This window comes from Anser cygnoides, unplaced genomic scaffold (assembly GCF_040182565.1).
Source record: "Anser cygnoides isolate HZ-2024a breed goose unplaced genomic scaffold, Taihu_goose_T2T_genome scaffold_45_1, whole genome shotgun sequence".
Lineage (NCBI taxonomy): Eukaryota > Metazoa > Chordata > Aves > Anseriformes > Anatidae > Anser > Anser cygnoides.
The window spans coordinates 544,616-568,283 of record NW_027103069.1 but is presented as its reverse complement, the minus strand read 5'-3'; the positions used below and the strand labels follow the sequence as shown (position 1 = coordinate 568,283).

The 23,668-nt window shown below is 47.4% G+C and overlaps 1 long non-coding RNA gene across 1 annotated transcript; it reads left to right on the top strand.

Moving 5' to 3' along the window:
• The first annotated feature begins 200 nt into the window (after nucleotides 1-200).
• Nucleotides 201-5,552, top strand: LOC136789447 (uncharacterized). The gene is made up of 3 exons (XR_010828188.1): nucleotides 201-394; nucleotides 3,309-3,687; nucleotides 4,919-5,552. It is a non-coding gene; the product is annotated as an uncharacterized lncRNA (long non-coding RNA).
• Nucleotides 5,553-23,668: the final 18,116 nt, after the last annotated feature.

Genomic DNA, 23,668 nt, shown 5'->3' with positions numbered 1-23,668 from the left:
TGACACTGTCTCATTCCCCTGTTATTTATGTGATATAGGCACCAGTAGATCAGGTCTCCCGTCTTATTGTATCCAGCCCCTGTGGTATGACTAATTGACAAGGACATGATTAAGTGCTAAGGGGAAGGGGAGTGCACAGCCTGGATCATAAACAAATTGGCAAAATACATGAACCCTGGAAAATTACTGACCAAAAGACAATGGTCTCGCAATCCTATAAATAGTGATTCCAAGGAAGAATTCTTTTAGCTCTCCAGGGACCACAGTAGGCTACATCCTTGATCTCCCCCTGAGCTGGGATGTCTCTCAGGGTACCCCTGAGAGGAAGCACATCTCAGGGCTGACTCCTCGAGGAACAAATTCATCTGCAGAGAAATTCCGATGAGGGAGTAGGGTGAGTAAGTCACTCTAAGGGGGAATTTTGGAAACGGGCAACTGGATTTAGAACCTCCCCCAAGACCTTGCAGTAAGTTTTGGGTGAACCTTGCCATTCTTGAATCTTTAACTAAGTTGCTGTTTCTATTGTAGCAAATTCCTTTAGATCATTGTGTTAATTGACTAATACTTAGATACTGATTAAGTGCTGTTAAAAATCATATAATCTAACCTTGTTATTTGCTATAAAGGAATATAATAAATCCTTAATTGCTGCTACATTAGAGTTGTGTAAAATCTAATTTTCTGACAAGACTAAATGGTGGCTATAAAGCTGCCCACTGTTTTATGGACACATCTGCACATCTACTGTTCAGATGATGTGCCCTGTCATAAAGAATGAAGAATTTATGGCCTCTCATTATTGGTTGTCATATGAAACAGATCTGAGACAAAATCCAGAAGGGATGTGGTGTATTAATCCATAGAAGTATGCAAGCTAGAGAAGTAAGGATACAGAGAAGCCAAAAATGTGAAAGAAAGGAGGAAAGAAAAAAAAATTATTTTTTAATATACATCACCAAGACTATTCATTACAGCCACCTGCAGGTTTGGAGATCTAGGAAATGTGGGTAAAATTTAAATCCTTCAAAAATACTTCAGTGAAAAAGCACAGCAATAATAAAGTTCAGCTTGAATGCACTTTTTGGCATCAAGCAAAAAGAATAATTCAGCCAAAATTAAATACTCGTTGCCTTTCATTTCATTTTAAGACTATTTAACTCAATCTCTTCCTTACACACTTTTCATAAATGATCTAAGGGTTAATACTCCCGTTTCTAGGGTTTGGAATGGGTTCCTCTGTTGCCTGGAAGATAAATATAAGGTGTGCATAAGCAACACAAGGTTCCCTATGCTTTTTAGGCAGTCCGTCTTTATCTGAGAGAATTAGCAAAACTAAGAGTAGTTAACTAGAACAGTTTTGCAAATTGTGTTTAGATTGATATGGTTAGACATTGTTAGAAACTATGTAAATATGGAAGACCATGGTGAAATGCTCACTGACTGCGGTAGGTTAATCTTTGCTGTCTGCCAGGTGCCCACCAAGCTGCTTTCTCACTTCTCTACCTCAGCAAAACAGAGAGAGGAAAAAGATGAAAAATCATGGGTCAAGATAAGGACAGGGAGATGACTCACCAATTACCATCATGGGCAAAACAGATTTGACTTGGGGAATATTAATTTAATTTATTGCCAATTAATATCAGAGTAGGGCAGTGAGAACTAAAATCAAAACTAAAATCACCTTCCCTCCCACCTCCGCTCTTCCCAGTATCAACTTCACACCTGATTCTTCTACCTGCCCACACACATACTGAGTAGCGCAGAGGGATGGGGAATAGGGGTTGTGGTCAGTTCATAACACTTTGTCTCTGATGCTCCTTATCCTTACACTTTTTCCCTGCTGCAGCACAGGGTCCCTCCCATGGGATACAGTCCTTCACAAACTGCTCCAACTTGTATCCTTCCCACAGGCTGGATTTTCTCCACAAACTGCTACAGCATGGGTTCTTTCCATAGGGTTTTACAGGGTCTGGCTGGGATAGAGTTAATTTTCTTTTTACTTGCAGCTTAGAGGGTGCTATATTTTAGTTTTGTGACCAAAAACAATGCCGATAACACACTTTACTTCTTCATTGGCCTTGGTGTCTGCAGTCTGTTTTTTTCCTCTCACGTTTTTCTCATTCTTCTCTCTCACAGCTGCTACACAGCATTTTTTTAATCCTTTCTTAAATATGTTATCACAGAGGTGCCACCAGCGTCACTGACTGGCACAGCTCTGTCTAATGGCAGGTCCATTTTTGGAGCTGGCTGAACATGGGGCAGCCCGTGATCCCTTCTCACAGAGGCCATCTCTGCACCACCCCTCCACTACCAAAATCTTGCCACATAAACACAATACACTGATACATAGTTTATATTTGCTAAAACAAATACCTTTGCTAATGAAACTTTTTCCCTCCTTTAAACACCTCCTGATACATTTCTTGGAGTTCAGAGGCAATGTCAACAGGACTCTCCCATCCAAGCAAATCAACTGAAAACATGACATGGAAAGCTGTAAGAATGCTCAGAGACCTGAGGAAAAACAGGAAGAAATTAAATTTACTTTAACTTAAAGAAGAGATGTCTGAGGACGTTGTCCTGGTTTTGGCTAGGATAGAGTTAATTTTCCTCCTAGTAGCTGGTTTTGGATTTAGAATGAGAAAAATATTGATAACAGGCTGATGTTTTAGTTGTTGCAGAGCAGTGCTTAAACTAAGCCAAGGACTTTTCAGCTTCTTACACTGTCCTGCCAGTGAAGAGGCTGGGGGTGCAGCAGGAGCTGGGAGAGGACAGAACCAGGACAGCTGACCCAAACTGACCAAAGGGGTATTCCATACCATCTGACATCATGCTGAACAATTAATAAGGGGGGGATGGCCGGGGACACACACACACACACACACACATACACACCGCTGCTCGGGGATAGGCTGGGCATCGGTCAGTGGGTGGTGAGCAATTGCATTGTGCATCACTTGTTTGTACACATTATTAGTAGTAGTACTATTATCATTATTATTGTTATTTTCCTTTTTTTTTTTTTTTTTTTCTGTCCTAAGAAACTGCCTTTATCTCAACCCACAAGCTTTTACTTCTTTTAAGATTATCTCCCCCATCCCACTGCTGGGGGGGAAGGGTGAGTGAACGGCTGAATGGTGCTTTGCATCTGGCCGGGTTAAACCACAACAGTCCTTTTGGTGCCCAACGTGTGGCCTGGAGGGTCAAGATAACAAAAGATCTGACCAGAGCGCGTTAAAAGAAAAATTTTATAAGCATTAGACTAGTTTAATAGTTGCTAATCACAATGTTGATTTCTTTTATCTCAGGTCTGCTGTGCTTGTTTTCCAAATTGAGTTATAGAGCACATTACTTAAAGTAATGGCCTGGAAAAACCGAGACGAACCCACGGTGGATGAATTGACTAGACAAGTTCGGCAGTATGAAGAAAGGCTCTCTTCTTCCCTACAGGCCTGCGTCTCAGCTGTGGAGAAGCTTTCTCAAGAGGTCCACCAAGTTAAAGAGAATTTATCTTCCTCCCCACCTGTATGAACAAGTGTCTCATCTATCAGGGGTTAGCATCTCTCTGTTCAAGAAACGGGATATATTGGGAGCACACCCCGTGCCACCCTGTGGTTTTACCTGCGTGACCATGGAGCAGACATGAGAAAATGGGATGGAAAATCTACCTCGACCCTAGAGGCACGGGTACGTAAGTTGCAAGGAAAAACAATCGCAAAAGGGGGGTTCTCTGAGAAAACTGCTGCTCCAATTTCCAGCGGGCAGTACCTCAGACGCAGTAATGAATATTATGATCAGGACTAGAGGGGCCCTGCCTGCAGCCAGGGGGAGGAAAGGGACAATCGGGTTTATTGGACTGTGTGGATCCGATGGCCTGGCACGTCAGACGCACAGAAGTATAAAGATTTAGTAGATGCGGGTGCACAGTGTACTCTAATGCCATCAAGCTATAAAGGGCCAGAACCCATTTATATTTCTGGAATGACAGGGGGATCCCAGCAGTTAACTGTATTGGAGGCTGAAGTGAGTCTAATTGGAAATGAGTGGCAAAAGCACACCATTGTGACTGGCCTGGATGCTCCATGCATTCTTGGCATAGACTCTCTCAGGAGAGGATATTTCAAGGACCCAAAAGAGTTCCGGTGGGCTTTTGGCATAGCTCCCTTAGAGACAGAGGATATTAAACAGTTGTCTACCTTGCCCGGTCTCTCGGAGGTCTCTCGGTCTCCCTCATGTTGTGAGGTTGCTGAGGGTCGAAGAACAGCAGGTGACAATTGCTACCACAGCTGTACACCGTCAGTGATATTGCACCAATGGAGACTCTCTGATTCCCATCCATAAGATAATTCGTGAACTGGAGAACCAAGGAGCGATCAGGAAGACTCACTCACCATTTAATAGTCCCATATGGCCAGTGCAAAAGTGTAATGGCGAGTGGAGGCTAATGGTGGACTACAGTGGCCTGAATGAAGTCACACTGTGAGAAACTAAGTTGTGCTTTTGCAGTCGAACATGTTTTCGAAGTAGAGTGTGTTTTTGCAGTAGAAAACTAACCTTCTGTATTCAAAGGTAGTTGTGTAGTCATAATAAGGAGAAATGCTAAGTAGATAAGTGGACAGTAGAAGGCCTCACTGTTCCAAAATAAGGTGGAAGCTTGAGAAAAACAGGATGAGCATTGTGAGAACAGTAAAAAAACAAAGATCATAAGTTCTCTAAACATAAAAAAGGAAAAAAAAAAGGAAAAAGGAGAATTTAAAGGGTTGATCAAAAAAAAAAGTACATATATGGTATAGAGGAGCATCGAGTAGCTTGTGAACCTGTAGTACTCAGCCAATGAGGAAACAGGGGAGGTGGTCAGGTGCTGGGTAACAGGGAATAAAAGTTTATATGTTTACTATAATGTGCTCCTAATTGGCAGGATGCCCGCCATTGCAATCACGAATAAAATAGCTTCACAGAAGATCCTGTCTGAAGAAAATTATTGAGCTTTTTCTCACAACACCACCGCTGAGTGCCGAAGTGCTGGACATTCTAGAACTCTAATACAAACTGGAATCAAAGGCAGCCAAGTGGTACGCTGTCCTGGTTCCAGTTAGGACAGAGTTAAGTAGCTCATAGTAGCTGGTAGGGTGCTATGTTTTGGATTAGGATGAGAAGAGCGCTGATAACATGCTGATGTTTTAATTGTTGCAGAGCAGTGTTTACACCGGGCCAAGGACTTTTCGGCTTCTTGCTCTGTCCTGCCAGCGAGCAGGCTGGGGGTGCAGCAGGAGCTGGGAGGGGACAGACCCAGGACAGCTGACCCAAACTGGCCAAAGGGGTATTCCATACCATCTGACGTCATGCTAAACAATATATAGGGGTGGCTGGCCGGGGTGGGGGGCCGGCTGCTCGGGAATAGGCTGGGCATCGGTCAGCGGGTGGTGAGCAATTGCATTGTGCATCACTTGTTTTCTTACACATTATTATTGTTAATACTATTACCATTATCACTATTATTATTATTATTGTTATTATTATTTTCCTGTCTTAATAAACTGTCTTTATCTCAACTCACAGGCTTCACTTTCCCGTTTCTCTCCCCCATCCCAGAGAGGGAGGGGGGAGGGTGAGCGAACGGCTGTGTGGTGTTTAGCTGCCAGCCGGGTTAAACCACAACAGTCTTTTTGGCGCCCAACGTGGGGCTCGAAGGGTTGAGATATCGACAAATCTGACCAGAGTGTGTTAAACTAAAATTGGTATAAGTATTGGACCTGCTTAATAGTTGCTAGTCACGATGTTGATTGCCTTAATCTCCAGTCTGCTGTACCTGTATTCCAAATTGAGTTTTATGGTGCGTTACTTTCTGTATGTGCTCCCTGTTGCACTGTTTATCCTTTCCGGGCCCTGGTTTAAGATTGTTATGGTACTGTGCGGTGTAGCAATGGCTTATGAAATGATGAGATATCTGGTCATGACTTTAACCTGGTATTTGTACTCAGCACTGACATCGACTCTATACTTTGGAACCCATATCTCGGAAACTATTAGCAATTACACCTATTGCCTGTTTTCGTTAGGGAGCCAATCTGTGAAGGGGACAGGGGAAGACATGTTTCCCTACCTGTTCACTCTCCCTTTCTCCTTCACCACCACCCTCTTATCCCCCGAGTTAGTTACGGTGGTTCTCCGAGATGTTGAATATCCTTGGGATACTCAGACCAGCCTGCTCTTGTTGTTATGTCTCCTGAATGCGCTTCAGATTTTGTGGAGGGTTAAACAACTACTTAGGAATCTCATCCGGAGATCTGTCTTGAGGCGGGATAGTTGCGAGTGGCAGGGAGTGTGGGAGGATATGGCCAGGTTTCTAGAGCAGTGGGCACCTCCAGTGTTTTGGACATTCACCCCTGAACAACTGCAAAATCCTAAAAAGCTGGCAGAATGCTTGAAAAAAAGGTGTCATGACTCTGGCAGTTCCAAAGTGACACAAATCACTGTAGCGTGCTGGGGTCTGGCTTGTGCCTATCGAGCTGCAATTGATGCTATTAGCAACCTAGCTCCAGCTCCTGCAGCCGTTCCAGCTCCAGCTCCTGCAGCCACTCCAGCTGCAGCTCCTGCAGCCGCTCCAGCTCCAGCTCCTGCAGCCGCTCCAGCTCCAGCTCCTGCAGCCGCTCCAGCTCCAGCTCCTGCAGCCGCTCCAGCTCCTGCAGCCGCTCCAGCTCCAGCCCCTGCAGCCGCTCCAGCTCCAGCTCCTGCAGCCGCTCCAGCTCCTGCAGCCGCTCCAGTTCCAGCTCCTGCAGCTACTCCAGCTCCAGCTCCTGCAGCCGCTCCAGTTCCAGCTCCTGCAGCCGCTCCAGCTCCTGCAGCCGCTCCAGTTCCAGCTCCTGCAGCTACTCCAGCTCCAGCTCCTGCAGCCGCTCCAGCTCCTGCAGCCGTTCCAGTTCCAGCTCCTGCAGCCGCTCCAGCTCCAGCCCCTGCAGCTGCCCCAGCTCCTGCAGCTGCTCCCACTCCTGTGGCTGGGTCAGAGAAACGAGCTGTAGCAGTGCAAGTTGACCCCGCAGAGGGTATTCCAACCCCTGTGGCAGACCCTGCGTCTGGGTCAGAGAAACGAGCTGTAGCAGTGCAAGTTGACCCCGCAGAGGGTATTCCAACCCCTGTGGCAGACCCTGTGTCTGGGTCAGAGAAACGAGCTGTAGCAGTGCAAGTTGCCCCTGTAGACAAGGTGAAAAAATGGTATAGAGGCTCAGGTCGTTTAAAACGCAGACAGTCTTCTGCTAAGTCTGGGCGTAGTGAAGACGAGGCTGGGCCATCAAAGGTGCAGGAGACTGAAGATGAGGATGAGGATGGCGAAAAATCAACAGTAACTACCCGGACTCCATACCAGCCATCAAAGGTGCAGGAGACTGAAGATGAGGATGAGGATGTCGGAAAATCAACAGTAACTACCCGGACTCTACACCGGCCATCAAAGGTGCAGAAGACTGAAGATGAGGATGAGGATGTCGAAAAATCAACAGTAATTACCCGGACTCTATACCAGCGTGAGCTACGAGATGTGCGAAAAGATTTTGGTCGCTGTATAGGCGAGCAGCTTGTCACCTGGCTGCTCCGGTGCTGGGACACGGGAGCCAATTATGTGGAATTGGAGGGCAAGGAAGCCAGGCGGCTGGGATCCCTTGCTAGGGACGCATGCATTGACAAAGCAATTGGAGATGGAGCACAATCTCGCAGCCTCTGGAGGCGTCTCCTGTCAGCTGTGAAGGAAAGGTATCTCTTCAAGGAAGAACTTGTATGTTTACCAAGCAAATGGACCACCATGGAGAAGGGAATTCAGTACCTGAGGGAATTGGCCGTACGGGAAGTAATTTATAAGGACCTAGACGACGCACAAACATCCGCAGATCCAGATGCAGTCCGGTGTACACTACCCATGTGGCGGAAGTTTGTACAGAGTGCCCCATCATCATATGCCAGCTCATTGGCAATGCTAGCCTGGAAAACGGAGGAGAATCCCACAGTGAATGAAGTGACTAAAATACTCCGGCAGTACGAAGGAAATCTCTCCTCTTCCCTAAAGGCCTGTGTCTCAGCTGTGGAGAAACTCTCTGAAGAGGTCCACCAACTTAAAGAGAATTTATCTTCCCCTCCACCTGAACGAACCAGTGTCCACCAGCTAAAAGAGAATGCTTTAGAGAAACTTTCTGAAAAGATCCACCAACTTGAAGAAAGATTATCTTCCCCTTCACCTGAACGAACCAGTGTCCACCAGCTAAAAGAGAATGCTTTGGAGAAACTTTCTGAAAAGATCCACCAACTTGAAGAAAGATTATCTTCCCCTTCACCTGAACGAACCAGTGTCCACCAGCTAAAAGAGAATACCTTGGAGAAACTTTCTGAAGAGATCCACCAACTTAAAGAGAGTTTATTTTCCTCCCCACCTGTACAAACCAGTGTCTCAGCTATTAGGGGTAAACGTTCATCTATGCAAGGAAGACAATATGGTGGGCACACACACCGCGCCACCCTGTGGTTTTACCTACGTGACCATGTAGAGGACATGAGAAAATGGGATGGAAAATCTACTGCGACCCTAGAGGCACGGGTACGTGAATTGCAAAGGAAAACAATTGGGAAAAAGGAGTTCTCTGAAAGGTTTGCTGCTCCAACTTCCAGCAGGCAGTCCTTTAAACACAGAAATGAAGATTCTGACCAGGACTAGAGGGGCCCTGCCTCCAGCCAGGGGGAGGAAAGGGACAATCGAGTTTATTGGACTGTGTGGATTCGATGGCCTGGCACGTCAGACGCACAGAAGTATAAGGCTTTAGTAGACACCGGTGCACAATGTACTCTAATGCCATCAAGCTATAAAGGGCCAGAGCCTATCTGTATTTATGGTGTGACGGGGGGATCCCAGCAGTTAACTGTATTGGAGGCTGAAGTGAGTCTAACCGGTAATGAGTGGCAAAAGCACCGTATTGTGACTGGCCCAGATGCTCCGTGCATCCTTGGCATAGACTATCTTAGAAGAGGATATTTCAAGGACCCAAAAGGGTTCCGCTGGGCTTTTGGCATAGCTGCTTTGGAGACAGAGGACATTAAACAGTTGTCTACCTTGCCTGGTCTCTCAGAGGACCCTTCTGTTGTGGGGTTGCTGAGGGTTGAAGAACAGCAAGTGCCGATCGCTACCACAACTGTGCACCGGCGGCAATATCGCACCAACCGAGACTCCCTGAGTCCCATCCATAAGCTAATTCGTCAACTGGAGAGCCAAGGAGTGATCAGCAAGACTCATTCACCTTTTAATAGTCCCATATGGCCAGTGCGAAAGTCTAATGGTGAGTGGAGACTAACAGTGGACTATCGTGGCCTGAACGAAGTCACGCCACCACTGAGTGCTGCAGTGCCGGACATGCTAGAACTCCAGTATGAACTGGAATCAAAGGCAGCCAAGTGGTATGCCACAATTGATATCGCTAATGCATTTTTCTCCATCCCTCTAGCAGCACAGTGCAGGCCACAGTTTGCTTTCACTTGGAGGGGAGTCCAATATACTTGGAATCGGCTGCCCCAGGGGTGGAAACACAGCCCTACCATTTGCCATGGACTGATCCAGTCTGCGCTGGAGCAGGGGGAAGCTCCTGAACACCTGCAGTACATCGATGACATCATTGTGTGGGGTGACACTGCAGAAGAAGTTTTCGAGAAAGGGAAGAAAATAGTCCAAATCCTTCTGAAGGCTGGTTTTGCCATAAAACAGAATAAAGTTAAAGGACCTGCACGAGAGATCCAGTTTTTAGGAATAAAATGGCAAGATGGACGCCGTCAAATCCCAATGGATGTGATCAACAAAATAACAGCTATGTCTCCACCAACTAGCAAAAAAGAAACACAAACTTTCCTAGGTGTCGTGGGGTTTTGGAGAATGCATATTCCAAATTACAGTCTGATTGTAAACCCGCTCTACCAAGTAACCCGTAAGAAGAATGCTTTTGAATGGGGCCCTGAGCAACGACAAGCCTTTGAACAAATTAAGCAGGAAATAGTTCATGCAGTAGCCCTCGGGCCAGTCCGAACAGGACCAGATGTAAAGAATGTGCTCTACACCGCAGCCGGGGAGAATGGTCCCACCTGGAGCCTCTGGCAGAAAGAACCTGGGGAAACTCGAGGTCGACCCCTGGGGTTTTGGAGTCGGGGATACAGAGGATCTGAAGCCCGCTATACTCCAACTGAAAAGGAGATATTGGCAGCATATGAAGGAGTTCGATCTGCTTCGGAAGTGGTCGGTACTGAAGCGCAGCTCCTCCTGGCACCCCGACTGCCGGTACTAGGCTGGATGTTCAAAGGAAGGGTCCCCTCTACGCATCATGCAACTGATGCTACATGGAGCAAGTGGGTTGCACTGATTACTCAGCGGGCTCGAATAGGAAACCCCAGTCGCCCAGGAATCTTGGAGGTGATTATGGACTGGCCAGAAGGCAAATACTTTGGGATATCACCAGAGGAGGAGGTGGTTCGTGCTGAAGAAGCCCCCCTGTACAACAAGCTACCAGAAAATGAGAAGAAATATGCCTTGTTCACTGACGGGTCCTGTCGTATTGTGGGAAAGCATCGGAGATGGAAAGCTGCTGTATGGAGTCCTACACGACGAGTTGCAGAAGCTGCTGAGGGAGAAGGTGAATCGAGTCAGTTTGCAGAAGTAAAAGCCATTCAGCTGGCTTTAGATATTGCTGAACGAGAAAAGTGGCCAGTTCTCTATCTCTATACTGATTCATGGATGGTAGCAAATGCCCTGTGGGGGTGGTTACAGCAATGGAAGCAGAACAACTGGCAGCGCAGGGGCAAGCCCATCTGGGCTGCGGCATTGTGGCAAGATATTGCTGCCCGGGTAGAGAACCTGGTTGTAAAGGTACGCCATGTAGATGCTCATGTGCCCAAGAATCGGGCTACTGAAGAACACCAAAACAACCAGCAGGTGGATCAGGCTGCTAAGATTGAAGTGGCTCAGGTGGACCTGGACTGGCAACATAAAGGTGAATTATTTATAGCCCGATGGGCCCATGACACCTCAGGCCATCAAGGTAGAGATGCAACCTACAGATGGGCTCGTGATCGAGGGGTGGACCTGACCATGGACACTATAGCACAGGTTATTCATGACTGTGAAACATGTGCTGCAATCAAGCAAGCCAAACGGTCAAAACCTCTTTGGTATGGAGGACGATGGCTGAAATATAAATATGGAGAGGCCTGGCAGATTGATTACATCACACTCCCTCAAACCCGCAACGGCAAGCGCCACGTACTTACAATGGTGGAAGCAACCACCGGATGGCTGGAAACATATCCTGTGCCCCATGCCACTGCCCGGAACACTATCCTGGGCCTTGAAAAGCAAGTCTTATGGCGACATGGCACCCCAGAGAGAATTGAGTCAGACAACGGGACTCATTTCCGAAACAACCTTATAGACACTTGGGCCAAAGAGCATGGTATTGAGTGGGTGTATCACATCCCCTATCATGCACCAGCCTCTGGGAAAGTTGAACGATACAATGGACTGTTGAAGACTACACTGAAAGCAATGGGTGCTGGGACATTCAAAAATTGGGATACACATTTGGCAAAGGCCACCTGGTTAGTCAATACCAGGGGATCTGCCAACCGAGCTGGACCTGCCCAATCAAACCTGTTACGCACTGTAGAAGGGGATAAAGTTCCTGTAGTGCACGTAAGAAACATGCTGGGTAAAACAGTCTGGGCTACTCCTGCCTCAGGAAAAGGCAAACCCATTCGTGGAATTGCTTTTGCTCAGGGACCTGGATGCACTTGGTGGGTAATGCAAAAGAATGGGGAGGTCCGGTGTGTACCTCAAGGGGATTTGATACTGGGTGAGAATAGCCCATGAGTTGAATTGTAGTATGTTAATTATTATATAATAATGTATGTCATCACTACCATGATTGCTATATATCATAGATGAAAATGGTGATTAATTAGAATGTATTGGACAGAGTGTAACCTGAGCATGACATAAATGGTATGGAATAAGGGGTGGATATCTGTCCTGGTTCCAGTTAGGACAGAGTTAAGTAGCTCATAGTAGCTGGTAGGGTGCTATGTTTTGGATTAGGATGAGAAGAGCGCTGATAACATGCTGATGTTTTAATTGTTGCAGAGCAGTGTTTACACCGGGCCAAGGACTTTTCGGCTTCTTGCTCTGTCCTGCCAGCGAGCAGGCTGGGGGTGCAGCAGGAGCTGGGAGGGGACAGACCCAGGACAGCTGACCCAAACTGGCCAAAGGGGTATTCCATACCATCTGACGTCATGCTAAACAATATATAGGGGTGGCTGGCCGGGGTGGGGGGCCGGCTGCTCGGGAATAGGCTGGGCATCGGTCAGCGGGTGGTGAGCAATTGCATTGTGCATCACTTGTTTTCTTACACATTATTATTGTTAATACTATTACCATTATCACTATTATTATTATTATTGTTATTATTATTTTCCTGTCTTAATAAACTGTCTTTATCTCAACTCACAGGCTTCACTTTCCCGTTTCTCTCCCCCATCCCAGAGAGGGAGGGGGGAGGGTGAGCGAACGGCTGTGTGGTGTTTAGCTGCCAGCCGGGTTAAACCACAACATACGCCACAATTGATATCGCTAATGCATTTTTCTCCATCCCTCTAGCAGCAGAGTGCAGGCCACAGTTTGCTTTCACTTGGAGGGGAGTCCAATATACTTGGAATCGACTGCCCCAGGGGTGGAAACACAGCCCTACCATTTGCCATGGACTGATCCAGTCTGCACTGGAACATGAGGGGGGGTATCTGAATACCTGCATTACATTGATGACATCATTGTGTGGGGTGACACTGCAGAGGACGTTTTTGAGAAAGGGAAGAAAATAGTCCAAATCCTTCTGAACGCTGGTTTTGCCATAAAACAAAATAGAGTCAAAGGACCTGCACGAGAGATCCAGTTTTTAGGAATAAAATGGCAAGATGGAAGTCGTCAGATCCCAATGGATGTGATCAACAAAATAACAGCTATGTCTCCACCAACTAGCAAAAAAGAAACACAAACTTTCCTAGGTGTCGTGGGGTTTTGGAGAATGCATATTCCAAATCAGTCTGATCGTAAGCCCGCTCTACCAAGTAACCTGTAAGAAGAATGATTTCGAATGGGGCCCCGAGCAACAACAAGCCTTTGAACAAATTAAGCAGGAAATAGTTCATGCAGTAGCCCTTGGGCCAGTCCGAGCAGGACCAGATGTAAAGAATGTGCTCTACACTGCAGCCGGGGAGAATGGTCCCACCTGGAGCCTCTGGCAGAAAGAGCCTGGGGAAACTCGAGGTCGACCCCTAGGGTTTTGGAGTCAGGGATACAGAGGATCTGAGGCTCGCTACACTCCAACCGAAAAAGAGATATTGGCAGCATATGAAGGGGTGGAAGTGGTCGGTACTGAAGCACAGCTCCTCCTGGCACCCCGACTGCCGGTAGTGGGCTGGATGTTCAAAGGAAGGACCCCCTTTACACATCATGCAACTGATGCTACATGGAGCAAGTGGGTTGCACTGATTACTCAGCGGGCTCGAATAGGAAACCCCAGTCACCCAGGAATCTTGGAAGTGACTGTGGACTGGCCAGAGGTAAATATTTTGGGATTATAAATATCTGCATATTTGTTTTCACTGTTTACTCAGTTCTTAGTTAGATGGTCCTGCAGCCCAGCTAAAGATTTATTGGATTTGCACTGAGTCCCAGGCTGGCTCCTCTTTATCTCCAAGCATCTCCCATCCTTGAAATTGGGCTTAGAAAACAAAGTCCCAAGGCTCACCTACACCTGAAAAGGATGATGTGGGAAACTGATGAACTAACAATCCACTGACTTCTCTTTGCCAAGCGTTGCATTATCTTCCTGGGTAAACAGGTTTTGGGTCCTGACAACCTAATTTTCACATGTGCTCAGGAGTTAGCATCTGGCTTTTAGAAGAGGATTGCTTGAAGGACAGAAAGCTTCAGCACAGGAAAGAGGCTGTCCAAAACTGGCCTTCAGTGAGCACAAAGCAAGTGGCAGTTTACTTTCCTTCCAGAGCATTAGGGTCTGGTATTTATTACCAATTTACATCAAATTAATTAGCAATAGTGTAAGTGATTCCTTTTGTGTCTCTGTCACAGCAAGTGTTTCAGCAGCTTTCTATATAGCCCCTGTCTCGATAGCACACAGCAGCTATACACCTTTCATTGGCCTCAGAATGGTGATCCCAGCATCTGCCCAGAAAACCTCACTGGCCTGTAACAGGCATTATTCTGCCATATTCATTATTATGCCAATGTTATCGTAGCTCTGGGACTGGGCCAAGACTTCTAGCTTCTCTAGCTTCTTCCTCATTGTTGTGGTTTAACCCGGCTGGCAGCTAAAAACCACACAGCCGTTCGCTCACCCTCCCCCCTCCCTCTCTGGGATGGGGGAGAGAAACGGGAAAGTGAAGCCGGTGAGTTGAGATAAAGACAGTTTATTAAGACAGGAATATAATAATAACAATAATAATAATAATAGTGATAACGATAATAGTATTAATAATAATAATGTGTAAGAAACAAGTGATGCACAACGCAATTGCTCAGCACCCGCTGACCGATGCCCAGCCTATCCCCGAGCAGCCGCCCCCCACCCCGGCCAGCCACCCCTATATATTGTTTAGCATGACGTCAGATGGTATGGAATACCCCTTTGGCCAGTTTGGGTCAGCTGTCCTGGGTCTGTCCCCTCCCAGCTCCTGCTGCACCCCCAGCCTGCTCGCTGGCAGGACAGAGCGAGAAGCCGAAAAGTCCTTGGCCTGGTGTAAACACTGCTCTGCAACAATTAAAACATCAGCATGTTATCAGCGCTCTTCTCATCCTAATCCAAAACATAGCACCCTACCGGCTACTATGAGGGAAAATTAACTCTGTCCTAACTGGAACCAGGACACTCATGCTGCGTGCATTGGTGTAGAAGCACTTCAAATGCGCCTCATTGCACGCAGCACCTTGTGGAGCAGACCAAAGGACCTCGCTAGCACACTAGTCCCTCTGATTCTAGCGCGCCATCCCATAGCTTATCACTGGCAGGCCTGGTTTTATCCCTTTCCCCTTTTGACTCTAGCTTAATGCCCTATCTGTCGGCCCCGCTAACTCCTTAGCAAAAATCCTTTTCCCCCTCCGAGAGAGGCGCATCCCATCTGGTGCCAGCAGGCCCGGTGTCGCATAGACCTTCCCGTGATCGAAAAACCCAAAATTCTGCCGGTTGCACCAGTCCCGAAGCCACGTGTTAATGTGATGAGTCTGCTTGTCAGCCTCGATCCCCCCTATCGGAAGGACAGAGGCAAACACAACCTGTGCCCCTGATCCTTTAAGTAGTCGCCCCAAAGCCCTAAAGTCCCTTTTGATGGCTCTCGGACTTCTCGTTGCTACCTCGTCATTACCAACCTGAAAGACCAGTAGCAGGTAGTAGTCAGTGGGCCGTACCAGGCGCTTGACTTTCTTAGCGAAGTCTCTCACCCGAGCCCCAGGGAGGCAACAGACTTCCCTGTGGGTTGGGTCCAGATGGCAAATTGGGCCCTCTGTCCCTTTCAAAAGGGAGTCCCCCATGGCAATAACCCTCCTTTCTTTTTTGACAGTTGATGTAGCAATGCGGGGGATAGGTTGCCTTGCCTTAGGCACCCTCTCCAACTGGGACGGGCTTTCGTCTACTTCGTTGTTCTGACTGTCGTGTTCTAGAGCCCCATACCTGTTATATAAGGGTAGATGGGAAGGTGAGGTGGGCAGGGAGAGGGCTCGCCTACCACCCCGAACAGGAACCTGCCTCCATTCCCCCCCTTGGCCTAGGTCTCCTCCTACTGCCTGGCGGGATGAGGGAACTTTTGTCTTCTGCGTAGCAGGAGACACCTGTGCTGTGGCAGGCTCTTGAGTCTGTCTCAGAGAGGGTAGAGTACACCTCCACCAGTCAGTTTCCCTCTCTGACTCCCTGATGCTCCTGAGCCTGCTCACCTCCTCTCGAAGCTCCGCTACCTGGCTGAGCAGCTCTTCAACCTGGGCACACCTCCCACAGGCACCTCTGCAGCCGAAGACCTGGACAGTGGTGTGTTTCCCCAAGCCCTCCATCTGAGTAGCCACATCAGTGACTGTGGCTGGAGAGGCCGCAGGAGATGCGGAGGCCATGGTTTTCTGCCCGGTTGATACCATGGCCAGGTTCCTCGCAAGCAGGTTACAAGTACTGATGGGAAAGACCGCTGCAAAAGAGCGGCGAGGAGCCCTCCCTGCTCACCCTGCCTGCGCAAACTGCCGCACAAACTGCCGCGCAAACTGCCGTGCCACGCCCTTCTGACGCACCACGCCCTGTTTGCCCGCCCTGTTTGCCGCGCTCCTGGTCGCTCGCGCTCCCTAGGGGCTGCTTTTGAACGGCCCTGGAGGGGGTGCTGCTGGCTCCGCCTATGCCTCGTCAGCCTCCCTCACGAGGGCTGCTGGGTTCTGGCGGCTCCCTCGGCTGCTTCGAGTGGCCTTGATGCCAAAAAATAGCCCTGCCTGTCTCGATCCCCCACTCCGCTGCAGAACGCGTCTGCCCCAGAGCCGATCACCTCGTCCTTCTGACTCGGTATCAGTAGTGAGAAACAAAGACAAAACTAAAAACACCTTCCCCTCACCCCACCCTTTTTCTCACGCTCACCTTTACTCCTTAGCTCCAGACTCTTCTGCCTACTCCTCTCCCACTCCCAAGCAGCACAGGGGAACAGGGAATGGAGTTGTGGTCAGTTCATAACAGTTCTTCTCTGCTGTTACTTCCTCACACTTTTCCCCTGCTCCAGCATGGTGTCCTTCCCACAGGATCCAGTCCTTCACAAACTGTTCCAATGTGGGTCCTAACCACAAGCTGCAGTTTTTCAAGAACTGCTCCATCTTGGGTGCTCTCCATGGGGTGCAGTCCTTCAGGAACAGACTGCTCTAGCATGGGCTCCTGTCCACAGGCTGCAGATCCTGCCAGGAACCTGCTCCTGCGATGTCTCTTCACAGGCTACAGCTTCATAGAATGGCCTGGGTTGAAAAGGACCTTGAAAATCATCTAGTTTCAACCCCCCTGCTCTGGGCAGGATTGCCAACCACTAGAGCAGGCTGCCCAGAGCCGCATCCAGCCTGGCCTTGAATGCCTCCAGGGATGGGGCATCCACAAGCTCTCTGGGCTACCCGGTCCAGTGCCTCATCACCCTCTGAGTGAAAAACCTTCTCCTAATATCTAACCTAAATCTCCCCTGTCTTAGTTTAAAACCATTCCCCTTTGTCCTATTACTATCAACACATGTAAACAGGCGTTCCCCCTCCTGTTTATACGCTCCCTTCAAGTACTGGAAGGCCGCAATGAGGTCTCCCCGGAGCCTTCTCTTCTCCAAGCTAAACAAGCCCAGTTCCTTCTTCATAGGAGAGGCGCTCCAGCCCTCTGATCATCTTAGTGGTCCTCCTCTGGACCCGTTCCAAGAGCTCCACATCCTTCTTGTGCTGGGGGCCCCAGGCCTGCATGCAGCATTCCAGGTGGGGTCTCACAAGAGCAGAGTAGAGGGGGACAATCACCTCCCTCTCCCTGCTGGCCACCCCTTTTTTGATGCATCCCAGGACATAGTTGACCTTCCGGGCTGCAAGCACGCACTGCTGGCTCATGTCCAGCTTCTCATCCATCAGGACCCCCAAGTCCTTCTCCGCAGGGCTGCTCTCAAGTTCTTCTTCTCCCAGTCTATATAAATACCTGGGATTGTCCCAGCCCAAGTGCAACACCTTGCACTTGGCCTTGTTGAACCTCATTAGGTTCTCATGGGCCCACTTCTCCAGCCTGTCCAGGTCCCTCTGGATGGCATCCCTTCCCTCTATTGTATTAACTGCACCGCTCAGCTTGGTGTAATCTGCAAACTGGCTGAGGGTGCACTCGATTCCGCTGTCTATGTCATTGATAAAGATGTTGAAGAGCACCGGTCCCAAGACCGACCCCTGAGGGACACCACTTGTGACCGGCCTCCACCCAGACATAGAACCGTTGACCACAACCCTTTGGCTGCGACCAGCCAACCAATTCTTTATCCACCTAACAGCCCATCCTTCAAATCCATACCTCTCCAATTTAGAGAGAAGAATGTGGTGAGGGACCATATCAAAGGCTTTGCTCAAGTCCAGGTAGATGACATCCATCACCCTTCCTTTGTCCACCGATGCCGTTACTCCATCATAGAAGGCCACCAGATTGGTTAGGCAAGATATGTCTTTGTGAGGCCATTCTGGCTGTCTCGGATCACCTCTTTATCTCGTGCATGCCTTAACATGTCTTCCAGGAGGATCTGCTCCATGATCTTCCCAGGCACAGAGGTGAGGCTCACTGGCCTCCTTCAAGAGCATATCCACCTGCTCCAGCGCGGGGTCTTCCACAGGCTGCAGTCTGGATATCTGCTCCGTGTGGTCCTCCATGGGCTGTAGGGGGGAAAACTGCTTCACCATGGTCTTCTCTACAGGCTGTAGGGAAATCTCTGCTCCAGCACGTAGAGCACCTCCTCTCCCTCCTTTTTCACTGACTTTGCCATCTGCCGGGCTGTTTCACATTTTTCTCACTCCTCTCTTTCACAGCTGCTGTGCAGCATTTTTTAATTCTTTCTTAAATATGTTATCATAGAGGCACTACCAGTGTCACTCATTGGCTCAGCTTTGGCCAGCGGCAGGTCTGTTTTGGAGCTGGATGGAAGTGACTCTGCCTGACATGGGAGTAGCCCCTGATTTCTTCTCTCAAAAGCTACCCCTGAAACACCCACCTTGCTGATACCAAAACCTTGCCCCACATAAATCCAATACACATGGGAACAACATATTTGTTCTTGCATGCGGAAATACTACTTCTGACCCTTTTGTAGGCTTGCAATTCAAGTTTGTATGTGCTTGCTCAATTGGTTTTAAAATAATTTTGTTTCTTTAGCATAAGCAAAAGCTATAAAAAAAAAAAAAAGGGCCAGCCTCACCCCATACTTGGAAAAAAAATGGATATGCTTTACTGATTTACAAATCTAGCCTCATTAGCCAGCCACAGGCATGCATCAAGATTTTGGATTAAACCATGATCTCAGCAGAGCAAGCAACAGCTTTGCCATTAACATTATTAGGACCACCATTTTACCTTTCCACTTCATTATTTCTGTCTAGTGTGGCATAGAGACTCTGTTTCTGGTTTAGATTTATGAAGCTTAATTGTGTAATACCTATTTAGCTATTGTATAAATTATTTGCCATTATGCAACAGTCCAAGGAACAGTGGAAGAAATAAGGAGTCCTTGCTTCCACTTGTACAAACCATGCAAGGATCTGTAAGAGGCCTGGAACTATTAGAAATGTTTCCGTCTTCCCTTAGGCCCAACTCCAGAGAGTCCAGGAGCTGCCCCATGTTAGATAAGGGCCAGTTCAAGCTGGCTCCAAAAGGGATGCGCCACTGACCAGAGCTGAGCCATTAAGTGACGTTGGTTGTGCCTCTGTGAAAGAAGATTTAAGAAATGGAAAAAAAGTGTTGTATAACAGCAGCTGGGAGGTTGAGGATCAAGAAAGAGCCTTGCAGACACTAAGGTCAGTGCAGAAGGAGGGGGAGGAGGTACTCCAGGCACCGGAACAGAAATTCCCTTGTGGCCTGTGGAGAGGACCATGGCAGAGCAGATTTCCATGCTGCAGCCCATGGAGGAGCCCACAGCGGAGCAGGTGGATCTGGCTTGAAGGAGACTGTGGCGTATGGAGAGCTCCCACTGGAGCAGGCTCTGTGTTGGACCTGCAGCCCATGGAGAGGAGTCCACGCAGGAGCAGGTGATCTGCTGGGAGCTGCCACCCATGGGAGACCCATGTTGGGGCAGTTTGCTCCTGACGGATGAGGGACCCCGTGGTACAGACCCATATTGGAGCAGTTCTTGAAGAGCTGATGCCTGTGAGAAGGCCATGTAGGATCAGTTTGAGAAGGACAGCATCCCGTGGGAGGGACCACATGCTAGAGCAGGGGAAGAGAATGACCATGAAGGGGTGGCAGAAATGAAGCATTACAGGCTGACCGCAACCTCCAATCCCCATTCACCTTGCCACTTGGGGTGAAGGATGTAGATGGGAGTGGATGGGGGGAAGGTGTTTTTAGTTTGCTTTTAGTTTTTCACTGCTGTAGTCTGCTAGTGTAAGAATTAAAGTCGTGGTTTTGCAGTGGAAAATTCCACTAACCTTACATATTCAAAAGTGATTGTATAGGCATAACAGTGGCATAGCAGTGGGAGGTTTGTTAAGCAGATAAGAGAACAGTGGAAGGTTCCACTGTCCCAAAATAAGGAGGATGGCTAAGAAAAACAAGACAAGCAATTGCAGAATCAGCAAAAACAAAAAATCATGGGACCCTCCAGTCACAAGAGAAGAAGAAAAGAAAAACAAAAGAAGGAAAAAAAAGGGGTAAAAGGAGAAATTAATGGTTGGTCAAATAAAATTGTACATATATGGTATAGTAATAAGCGTTGAATAGGTTGTGAACCTGTAGTACTCAGCCAATGAGGAAACAGGAGGAATCAAGTATTGGTAATAGGGGATATAAGGTGCGCTTCTGCTTGCAGGATGCCCACCATTGCAATCGTGAATAAAAATGCTACTTCACTGAGATCCTCGCCTGAGCCTGTGTTATTGGCTGCAGATTGTTTCTCACACTAGTGATAGGCAATACATTTTATTAATCTCCCTATGCTGAGTTTGTTTTGCCCATGATGATAATTGGTGAGTGATCTCCCTGTCCTTATCTCAATCCTTGAGACCTTTTCATCATATTTTCTCTTCGCCTTTGAGGAGGGGGAGTGAGAGAGCAGCTGTGGTGGAGTTTGGATGCCCAGCAGGGTTAAATCACCATATGTTCTCATCTAGAACTTTTTGGATATTGTTTAAAAATAACTCAGCATAGAAAATGGAAGTGAGATGGATGGCCCCTTTTGAAAAACACGTCCCTGTGAATACAGATTTATATCAAAGATACAGAATTGCTTCAGAACACCACACTTGTTTCCCAAGTGCTATTTCTAAATAAATTAAGCCTCAAATACTCAAAATTCTCTTCAAATTCAGACCTAAAAACTACTGCAGCAGAGCAAAGGACCTGTGAATGGAAAGGTGTCACTTCAAATTTCAGTTTGTCCCAGCGCAAGCTATAGAATTAGCTCCACAAGTTGACTTGTCTCTAGATGTTGGTCCTCTACTGCTCTTTTCAGCCACCTCCTCCTCCCTGCCACATGATACCTCATCTCCTAGAGATCCCTCCTGTCACCTCTCCTCTTCCAGCTTTCCTTGATATTTTCTCCATGGCAAGCATGAAAACACCCTACACAGAAAGTTGCTTGCACCATACCAAGCAGCTCAGCCATCCTAGAGATGGCCACACTACAAACCAAGCTCTGTCAGTTTTGCTACAGCAGATTTGAAAATAGATGCATTTATTATGAAATCAGTTGCAAACTACAATGAGGTTTTGATAAATACTGGAAGTATCATTGTTTCTATTCTGCGTAACTCTAAATAAATCAATGTTTCATTTTTTTCCAATATTATGCATGAAATATTTTCATAAATAATTTCTACTTTGCTAGAGACCTTTAACAAGTATTCTTGGCTGACTTTTTTTTTTTTTCCTGATGTGCCTCTTGTACTCATTTACTTCTTTCTTCCTTTCTGAAGATTTTTACCTCTCTCCTTAGTCACTTCTCTCTTGGCCACTTATGGCTTGTCTACTCTTTCTTTTTCTAACATCTCCCTGGATTTTCCTGGTAGGAAGCTGGGTGTCAGCTTCCTACCACCTTATACAACACCTAGCACATTTAGATCACAGTTCTGGGCATGGTCTTCTGTGATGCTGCAATTTATACATTCACATAAAATAGCACTAGTGCTTCTTATATTCAAGTATTTTAGAGTGACACTCATTTGTTCTCAAAGTGTCACTTCCTCTTTTACCAAAAATTCAGTCACTGCTGCTACTTAGTAACAGCTTTATCAGAACAGATTTACATGGAATTTGGAAACTCTCAACAAGGAACTGCTGAAGGAAGCTGATAATAGAGCCTTATTCCTGGCCATTAGAGGCAAATATGATAATGCAGAGTATAATGGTGTTGTAATTCTATACGAATCTAATGAACACATGCAGAGCATTATCACTGATTGATGTAAAAGACTATGAACTTTCCTAATTAGTTTATGCCTGAGTTTATCTGCAAAAGCAATCTTGTCTTCAGAGACTGAAAAAAAAAAAAAAAGCAAGCAAACTAACCGTAAACAGCCACTATCCTCTCTTGCACTAGACAGGATTCAGAATTGGAATCTGCAACAGCCACGTACAAATGGGTCTCAAAGGACTATACTGTGAAACATCCTTACTTAATGCACATCCTTACTTCATGTACATCTATTGTAAATATTCAAGTATCAGACCAGTGCAGGAACATAGACACTTAGCACTCCCTACTTTGGGACGCATTCATACTAGAATTTCAATAAACAAAAAGTGTTTTCCATTTTTTCCTTGCAAGATCATGGAAAAGAGCCTCCCGGAAGCAATGTCAAGGCACATGCAAGACAAAGGGGTGATCCAAGACAGACAACATGGCTTCACCAAGGGTAAATTGTGCCTGAACACTCTGGCGCCCTTCTATGATGGAGTGACTGCATCAGTTGACAAGACCGATCAATGTCATCTACCTGGACTTCTGCAAGGCCTTTGACACTGTCCCACATGACATCCTGGTCTCCAAATTGGAGAGATACGGACTTGATGGGTGGACCATTCAGTGGACAAGGAATTGGCTTGAAGGTCACACCCAGAGAGTGGAGGCCAGTGACATAGACAGTGGGATCGAGTGCACCCTCAGCCAGTTTGCACAGTTTGCAGATGACACCAAGCTGAGTGGTACAGTTGATACAATAGAAGGAAGGGATGCCATCCAAAGGGACCTGGACAAGCTTGAGAAGTGGGCCCACATGATCCTTATGAGGTTCAACAAGTCCAAGTGCAAGGTGCTGCACCTGGACCGGGGCAATCTGAGACATGAGTACAGACTGGGAGAAGAACTCATTGAGAGCAGCCCTGCAGAGAAGGACTTGAGGGTTCTGGTGGATGGAAAGCTTGACATGAGAGAGCAGTGGGCGCTTGCAACCCGGAAGGCCAACTGCATCTTGGGCTGCATCAATAGAGGAGTGGCCAGCAGGTCAAGGGAGATGATTGTCCCCCTCTACTCTGCCCTTGTGAGGCCCCACTTGGAGTACTGCGTCCAGGTCGGGATCCTGGACAAGAATGATGTGGATCTGTTAGAGCGGGTCCAGAGGAGGGCCACAAAGATGAGCAAGGGGCTGGAGCACTTCTCCTATGAAGAAAAGCTGAGAGAGCTGGGGCTGTTCAGCCTAAAGAAGAGAAGTCTCCAGGGTGACCTCATTGTGACCTTTCAGTACTTAAAGGGGACTTTTAAAAAAGATGGAGAGTGACTCTGCTCAATCAGATAATGACAGGATGAGGGGGAATGGTCTTAAACTAAAAGAGGAGAGATTTAGATTAGAGGTTAGGAGGAAATTCTTCACTCAGAGGGTGGTGAGACAATGGAACAGGTTGCCCAGAGGGGTTGTGGTTGCCCTATC